Here is an 8,847-nt window from a genome sequence, read left to right as displayed (position 1 = left end):
ATTATATTAATTTTAAAAAATAATTAATTATTAAATGTAAAGCATTAAAATTATAAGATATGGCAGTTATATAAAATTTTAGGGGAACTTGTATATTAATTTGATGATCCACGATAGGAAGTACTAATAAAATATTATAAATTATTTTTGTATTGTTGTTTAAAAATTTTGTATAAATATTATAATTAAAATTTTATTATATTTAAAAAAAATTCAAATCAAAATAAAGTATTTATTAGATAATATGAGTTACATTAATAAATAATTTTTGAGTTAGAAGTTTTAATATTTTTAATAAAAAGGATTTAAAAGTAAAATTAATTGTTATATTAATTTGAATTTTTTTTTTATATAATGTACAAATTGCCCGTCAATTTCAATAAAATTTGAAATAAGTCGTAACAAAGTAAGAATATTGGAAAATGTTCTTAGATAAAATTTTAGTTTAAATAAAATTTTTCAATTACACTGAAAAGATTAATTTAATTATTAAAATTTTAATTAATTAATTAAATAAAATTTTTTTATTGTTTTAATTAGTATATTATAAAAAGTTTTTATAAAAATTTTATGTTAAAGTAATATTTTAAGAAATAATAAATATATTTATATATATAAGTAATGTAAATGAAATTTTAAAATTTTATAAATTAAAGTAAAATTTTGTACCTTTTGTATCAGGGTTAATTTAAAAATTTTTAATAAATTAAATATCTCGAAATTAAAAGAGTTAAATATATAAAATTTTTTTTGTTGAATAAAAATTATAAATATATATTTAGAGATTAGATGTTATTCAATTTTAATGATATCTAGTTATTTTTGAATTAAATTTAATTTATATATTTTTTAAAGTAAATTTAAATAAAAAAGTTTATTTTAGAAAATATAAATAATTTATGGGATAATCTATAAATTAAATTTATATAATAATTTAAATTAAAATTAAAAAGATTAATTTTAAAATTTAAAAGAATTTAATGAGTATTTAATAATTTATTAATAAATTTTTAATTATAGTAAAATTAATTATATATATTGATTTTAAAAAAAAAATAATTTTAATAATATTAGTTATAATATAATGATTAAATTAGTAATTTAATTTGTATAAATTATTTTATGAATAGTATATATATAAATATATATTTAAGTAACTAGGCAAAATAATTATATTCACCTGTTTAACAAAAACATGTCTTTTTGAATTTAATATAAAGTCAGTTCTGCTCAATGAGGAATTAAATAGCTGCAGTATTTTGACTGTACAAAGGTAGCATAATCAATTGTCTTTTAATTGAAGGCTGGGATGAATGAATTAATGAAATATAAACTGTCTCAATAATATAAAATAAATTTAAATTTTGAGTCAAAATGCTTAATTTTATTTAAGGGACGATAAGACCCTATAGAATTTTATATATTATAAATTTTATAAATTGTATTAATATATTTAGTTGGGAGGATTTTTAAATTTATTTAACTTTAAAATTTTAAAATATTGATTGATAGAATTTTAAATTGAAATATAATTAATAATATAAAAATAAATTACCTTAGGGATAACAGCGTAATATTTTTGGAAAGATCAAATTGAAAAAGGTGTTTGCGACCTCGATGTTGAATTAAAATTAATTATAAATGCAGGTGTTTATAAATTTAGTCTGTTCGACTATTAAAATTTTACATGATTTGAGTTCAGATCGACGTGAGTCAGATTGGTTTCTATCTTTAAAAAGATTTAAGATTTTTGTACGAAAGGACTAAGTTTTAAAAATAATTTTTAATTAATTATTAATAAGTTAAATTATCTTGGCAGAGTAGTGCATTAAATTTAGAATTTAAATAATATATATATAATTATAGATAATAATTTATTTAAATTTTATTTATTTATTAATTACTGTAGTGATAGTATTAATTGGGGTAGCATTTTTAACATTATTGGAACGAAAAATTTTAGGTTATATTCAAATTCGTAAAGGTCCAAATAAAGTAGGAATTAAAGGTTTATTACAACCTTTTTCTGATGCAATTAAATTGTTTTCTAAAGAATATATATATTTGGATAAAATTAATTTATATATATATATATTAGGTCCAATAATTATATTATTAATTTCGGTATTTTATTGATTATTAATGCCTTATTTTAGAAATTGAATAAATTTTAAATTTGGATTGGTATTTTTATTTTTAATATTAAGTTTAAGAGTTTATCCAACTATAATAATAGGATGATCATCTAATTCAATTTATGCAATATTAGGGTGTTTACGATCTATTTCTCAATCTATTTCTTTTGAAGTGAGATTATTTTTTATATTTTTTGTTATTATAATATTTATTGAGAGATTTTCTTTAGAAACATTTATTAAATTTCAATTTAATGTAAAATTTATTTTTTTTTTTTTTCCTTTATATTTTATATTAATTATTAGAATAATAATTGAATTGAATCGGGCTCCTTTTGATTTAATTGAGGGGGAGTCTGAATTAGTTTCAGGATTTAATGTTGAATATTATAGGGGGAGATTTTCTTTAATTTTTATAGCTGAATATATAATAATTTTATTTATAAGATTGATTATATCAATTATTTTTTTTAATTTTAATTATTCAATTTTTACTTTATTAATAATTTTATATCATAATTTTTTTTTTATTTGAATTCGAAGAATTATACCTCGAATTCGATATGATGAATTAATATATATATGTTGAAAAAAATTTTTATCTTTTATTTTAATTTATATATATATTAATTTTATTTTAAAAATATTAATAAATTTATATATTTAAATTAATAGAAAGTTATTTTTCTTTAATATATTTTCAAAATATATGTCTATTCAGACTCATTAATTAATAATTATAGATGATTTTATCTCAAAATTTTATAAAATATATATTTGAAAAAAAAAATATAAAGTATATATTTGTAAAAATTAGATTAATTAAAGTGTAAGGATAATCAATAGGTTGTCTTCCTAATCAAGTTAAAATGATGAAATTATTAATAAAAAATCAAAATAAGAAATTATTTAATGGGTAAAATTTATTAGTTTTAAATTTATGATTTATTATAAATGGGAGAATAAAAAGAATTAAAATAGAAAAAAGTAAAGCTAATACTCCCCCTAATTTATTGGGAATAGCTCGTAAAATTGAATAAGCAAATAGGAAATATCATTCAGGTTTAATATGTTGTGGGGTATTTATAGGGTTTGCAATAGATCAATTATCAGGATCATTTAATATATTAGGATTTTGTAGAATAATAAATCTAAATGATATAAAAATTATAAAAAATCCAAGAATATCTTTGGATGAGAAATATGAGTGGAAAGGAATTTTATAAATATTTCTATTTGTTCCTATTGGATTATTAGATCCAGTTATATGAAGGAAATAAAGATGTATAATAACTATTATTAGAATTAATAATGGTAAAATAAAATGTAATGAAAAGAATCGATTTAATGTAGCATTATTAATAGAAAATCCTCCTCAGATTCATTCTACAATTGTTTGTCCAATATAAGGGATTGCAGAAAGAAGATTTGTAATTACTGTTGCTCCTCAAAAAGATATTTGTCCTCATGGTAAAACATATCCTATAAAAGCAGTTCCTATTGAAGTTAATAAAATAATAATTCCAATATTTCATACATGTTGAGATGAATAACATTGATAAAAAATATTTCGTCTAATATGTATATATATACAAAGAAAATAAAATGATGCCCCATTTAAATGAATATAACGAAATATTCATCCAGAATTAACATTTTTTATAATGTGAATAATTCTATCAAAAGCATAATTAATATTTGGACAATAATGCATAGATAAAATGAAACCTGAAATAATTTGAATTAATAAAAGAATTCCTAAAATTGATCCAAAGTTTCATAAATAATTAATGTTTACTGGGGTAGGATGAATATTGAATGAAGAATAAATGATATTAAGAAATTTATTAGATTTAAAAATTTTTAAATATTTATTTTTCATTAAATTTTAATTTTACGAAGAGGGATTATTTTAATTGTAGATATTTTGAATGAAAGAGTTAAGCAAATTAATAAGAATAAGATTATAAAAATAGTTAAATAATTTATTGGATAAAAATAAATATTTTGAATTTTAAATAAATTATTATTTAAAATTATGTTTTCTGTAAATATAAAAATTGGTATTCAATTAATAAAATGAATAATTATAATAAAAGAAATAAAAAAAAAATTAATAGAAGTGATTAGTTCAAAAAATTTTATTTTTGAATTTTCATTGTTAATTAATCTTACAAAATAATTAAATATAATTATTATTCCTCCGATTAAAGAAATTGAAATTATAAAAGAGTATATTGAATTATTTATATTTAAAAATATTAAAGTAGATGAGGATAAGGTGAAAATAATAAAAGAGAATAAAATAGTAATTGGATGTAGTGAAGAAAGTAATAAAATATTTGTGATAATAAATAGATTTATGAATATAAATAAAATTTTTGATATTAACATTAACAAAATATAGTTTAAATAAAAATTTTAATTTTGGGAATTAAAGATATTTATAAAATTATTTTGAAATTAGACTTTAGAAAAAATTTTCAATATTAATTTACAAAATTAATGTTTTTTTTAAACTATAAAGTCTAATTTATTTTAAAAAGATATTTTTTAATTTTAATAGTTTTAATTTTTATAATAATATTAATAATTAATAAGTATTTTTTAATATTTTTAATTAGAATGGAATTTTTCGTAGTATTGAATTTAATAATTTTAATATTAAATGAGTTGGAATATTTAAGGTGAATATTTATATATTATTTAATTTTTTCTGTTTGTGAAGCTGTTTTAGGATTATCAATTGTAGTGTCAATATTGAGAATTATTGGAAATCAAGGTTTTATAATAATAAATTTAAAATGTTAATAATAGAAAGTATAATTTTTATAGTTGGATTTTTAATTATTAATTTTAATATTTATAAAAAGTTATATTTTATTAGAAATATAATATTTTTATTGAGTTTTTTGATATTAAGAATGAATAGATTTTTTATGGAATGAATTAATTTAAGATTAAATTTTGGATTAAATTTTTATTCTTATGGAATTATTATGATATCTTTATGGATTTTTGGATTAGTATTTATGAGAATTAATCAGGAAAAAAATTTGATTTTATGTTTAAATTTATTAATATTAATATTAATTGTTTTAGTAATAAATTTTTTTAGAATAAATATATTAATATTTTATTTTTTTTTTGAAGTAAGTTTATTAATTATTTTTTTTTTTATTATGAAATGAGGAATAGGATTTTTACGAATTTATGCAAGATATTATTTGATATTTTATACTTTATTTTTTTCATTACCTTTATTATTAGTATTATTTTATTTATTTAATTTAATAGGGTCTTTAAGATTTTTATTATTAGAAAGAATAAAATTTAAGTTAAATAAAATTTTATTTTTATATTTAATTATAGGATTTTTAGTAAAAATACCAATATATATAATTCATGGTTGATTATTAAAAGCTCATGTAGAAGCTCCTGTATTTGGATCAATAATTTTAGCTGCAATTTTATTAAAGTTAGGGTCTTATGGATTATTACGATTAATAATGATTTTTTTTCAAAATTTTTTAGAAATGAATAAGTATTTTATTGAAATTGGATTATTGGGAAGGATTATTTTAAGATTTAGTTGTTTTCGACAAATTGATATAAAAATTTTAGTAGCAATATCTTCTGTTGTTCATATAAATTTATTAATAGCTTCTATATTTACTATAAGAAAATTAAGATTTTTAGGTTCATATTTAATAATAATTGCTCATGGGTTGTGTTCTTCTGGATTATTTTATTTATTAAATTTATGTTATTTGGAGACTCATAGACGATTGATAATTATTAATAAGGGTGTTTTAATTTTTATGCCTTCTATATCATTGATATGATTTTTAATATGTTCTTCAAATATAGCTGCTCCTTTTTCTTTAAATTTAGTTGGGGAAATTTTTTTATTGATAAGATTAGTTAATTGAATAAGATTATTAATAATTAAATTATTTTTTTATTGTTTAGTTAGATTTATGTATTCTTTATATTTTTTTAGATTTATTGTTCATGGAAAGAATTTTTTTTATAAAAGATTAAGAAGAGGAAAATTAATTAATTATTTAATTTTATTATTTCATTGAATTCCTTTAAATATAGTTATTTTAAATTTAAGAATTTTTATTTAATTTAAATAGTTTAAAAAAAAATTTTGAAATGTGGGTTCAAAGATGTAAATTAAGTACTTTAAATTATTTTAATTATATTTGTATATATATTATTTGTATTTACGGGATTTTTTTTTTTATTTATAATAATTATTTTTTTTAATAGGAATTTAATTATTTTAGAATGAATAATTTATAGATATAATAGAATAAAATTTTCTTTTTTTATTTATTTAGATTTTTATAGAATAATATTTTTAATATTAGTTTCACTTATTTCTATAGTTGTATTAATTTATAGAATTTATTATATAGAAGGGGATAAATTTATAAATCGATTTATTATTTTAGTAATTTTATTTGTAGTATCAATATATTTTATAATTTTGAGACCTAGATTTTTAACAATTTTATTAGGATGAGATGGTTTAGGATTAATTTCTTATTGTTTAATTATTTATTATCAAAATGATAAAGCTTATAATGCTGGAATATTAACAATTTTTAGAAATCGTGTAGGGGATGTGGGAATTTTATTAATAATTACTATGGGAATAATATATGGGAGGTGAAATTTAATAATTTATAAATTTAATTTATTAATATTAATTTTATTAGTATTAGTAGCTTTTACAAAAAGAGCTCAAATTCCATTTACTTTATGATTACCTGCTGCAATAATAGCTCCTACTCCTGTCTCATCTTTAGTTCATTCTTCAACTTTAGTAACAGCTGGGGTTTATTTATTAATTCGATATAATAAATTTTTGTTTTTAGGATGTTTTAATAAATATATTTTATTAATTTCTAGGTTAACTATATTTATAGCGGGTTTAATTGCAAATTATGAATTTGATTTTAAAAAAATTATTGCTTTATCGACTTTAAGTCAATTAAGATTAATAATAAGAATTTTAAGATTAGGATTTTGGGAAATAGCTTTTTTTCATTTAGTAATTCATGCTTTATTTAAATCTTTAATATTTTTATGTGTGGGTAGATTTATTCATAATTTTAATAGAAATCAAGATATCCGATGTTATGGTGGTATAATTTATATTTATCCTTTTAAAACTATAGTTTTAATTTTTTCTTTAATATGTTTAATAGGATTTCCTTTTATATCAGGATATTTTTCTAAAGATATAATTATGGAATTAATTTTTTTAAGAAAAATAAATATAATTAGAATAATATTTTTAATTTTTTCTACAATTTTTACTGTATCTTATTCTATTCGATTAATTATATTTATTTTATTTTCTAAAAAAAATTATTATGTAAATTTAATTAAGAAAGAAGGTATTTTGGTAAATTTTTGTATATTTATTTTATTAATAACTATTTTTTTTATTGGATATTTATATTTTAAAATTTTTAATTTAAATTATTTAATTGTATTAACAATAAATTTAAAAATTATGGTTATAAAATTAATTTTATGTGGAATTTTGATTGGGCAGTTTTTTTATTTTAATTCTTATAAAAATTTAATAATAGGAAATTTTATAAGAACAATATTTTATATCGAAAAAATTTATTTGTATTATGATTTACCTTTAAATATAGTTATATTGTATGAAAATATTCATGAAAAAAATTTATTTGAATTTAAGATTAAATTTATAAAATTGAAATTTTATTTATTTAAATATAAGTTAAATGAATATAATTTTATGAATATATTATTAACTAATTTATTAATAATATTAATTTTTATTTTTTTAATTTAAAATTTAAATAGCTTAAGAAGAGCATAATATTGAAGATATTAAGGTAATTTTAATATTTTTAAATAAAATTTTTATAAATATAATTTTTATAAATAAATTTTATATTTATTAATATTATACTGAAAATATAAAGTTTTATTAAACTATATAAAAATTATTTAGAAATAATAATATATAAAATATTAAATTTAGAATTAGAAGTTCTATTTAAATTTATTTCTTTAATTGGAATTTTAATTCAATAAATTTATTAACAATAAATTGCTTCTATTTTAGCTTCAATTAATATTAATATGTATATATTATATATATAAATATATGAAGTAATTTTTACAATTAATTTCGGCTTAATATTAGACTTTTTTAGTCCATATATTAAAAAATTCAATTTAATAATCTATAACTTCATTCAATAAGTAGACTAATAATTATTAAAAAAATAAAAATTAAAATAATTAATATTAAAAAAATAGATTTAAATTTTATTAAAAAGATAGATGGTAAAATTAAGATAATTTCAATATCAAAAATTAAGAATAGTAAAGTAATTAGGAAAAATTGTGTAGAAAATGGGAGACGGGAGTTTGATTGGGAGTTAAATCCACATTCAAATGGGGTAATTTTTTCTCGATTTAATGGTTTATATATTCTTAAATAAAAATTAATTAATATAAGTATAGAAGTAATAATTATTATAAAATAAAATAAAAATATAATATTAAAAATTATATATATTAATTTTATAAATTTTTTAATTGGAAATTAAATGTAATTAAGTTTATACTATATATATATTAATTATTATTATATTTAAAATATTCATCAATAAATTGAAATATATAAAAATAATCAAATTACATCTACAAA

At 15.9% G+C, this 8,847-nt stretch overlaps 1 pseudogene; it reads right to left on the bottom strand.

Moving 5' to 3' along the window:
• Positions 1-1,465: 1,465 nt before the first annotated feature.
• Positions 1,466-7,956, bottom strand: LOC143308201 (cytochrome b pseudogene; annotated as a pseudogene).
• Positions 7,957-8,847: the final 891 nt, after the last annotated feature.

Source organism: Osmia lignaria, unplaced genomic scaffold (assembly GCF_051020975.1).
Source record: "Osmia lignaria lignaria isolate PbOS001 unplaced genomic scaffold, iyOsmLign1 scaffold0193, whole genome shotgun sequence".
Classification (NCBI taxonomy): Eukaryota; Metazoa; Arthropoda; class Insecta; order Hymenoptera; family Megachilidae; genus Osmia; species Osmia lignaria.
The sequence above is the reverse complement of the archived record's forward strand: the minus strand, read 5'-3'. Positions and strand labels throughout refer to the sequence as shown.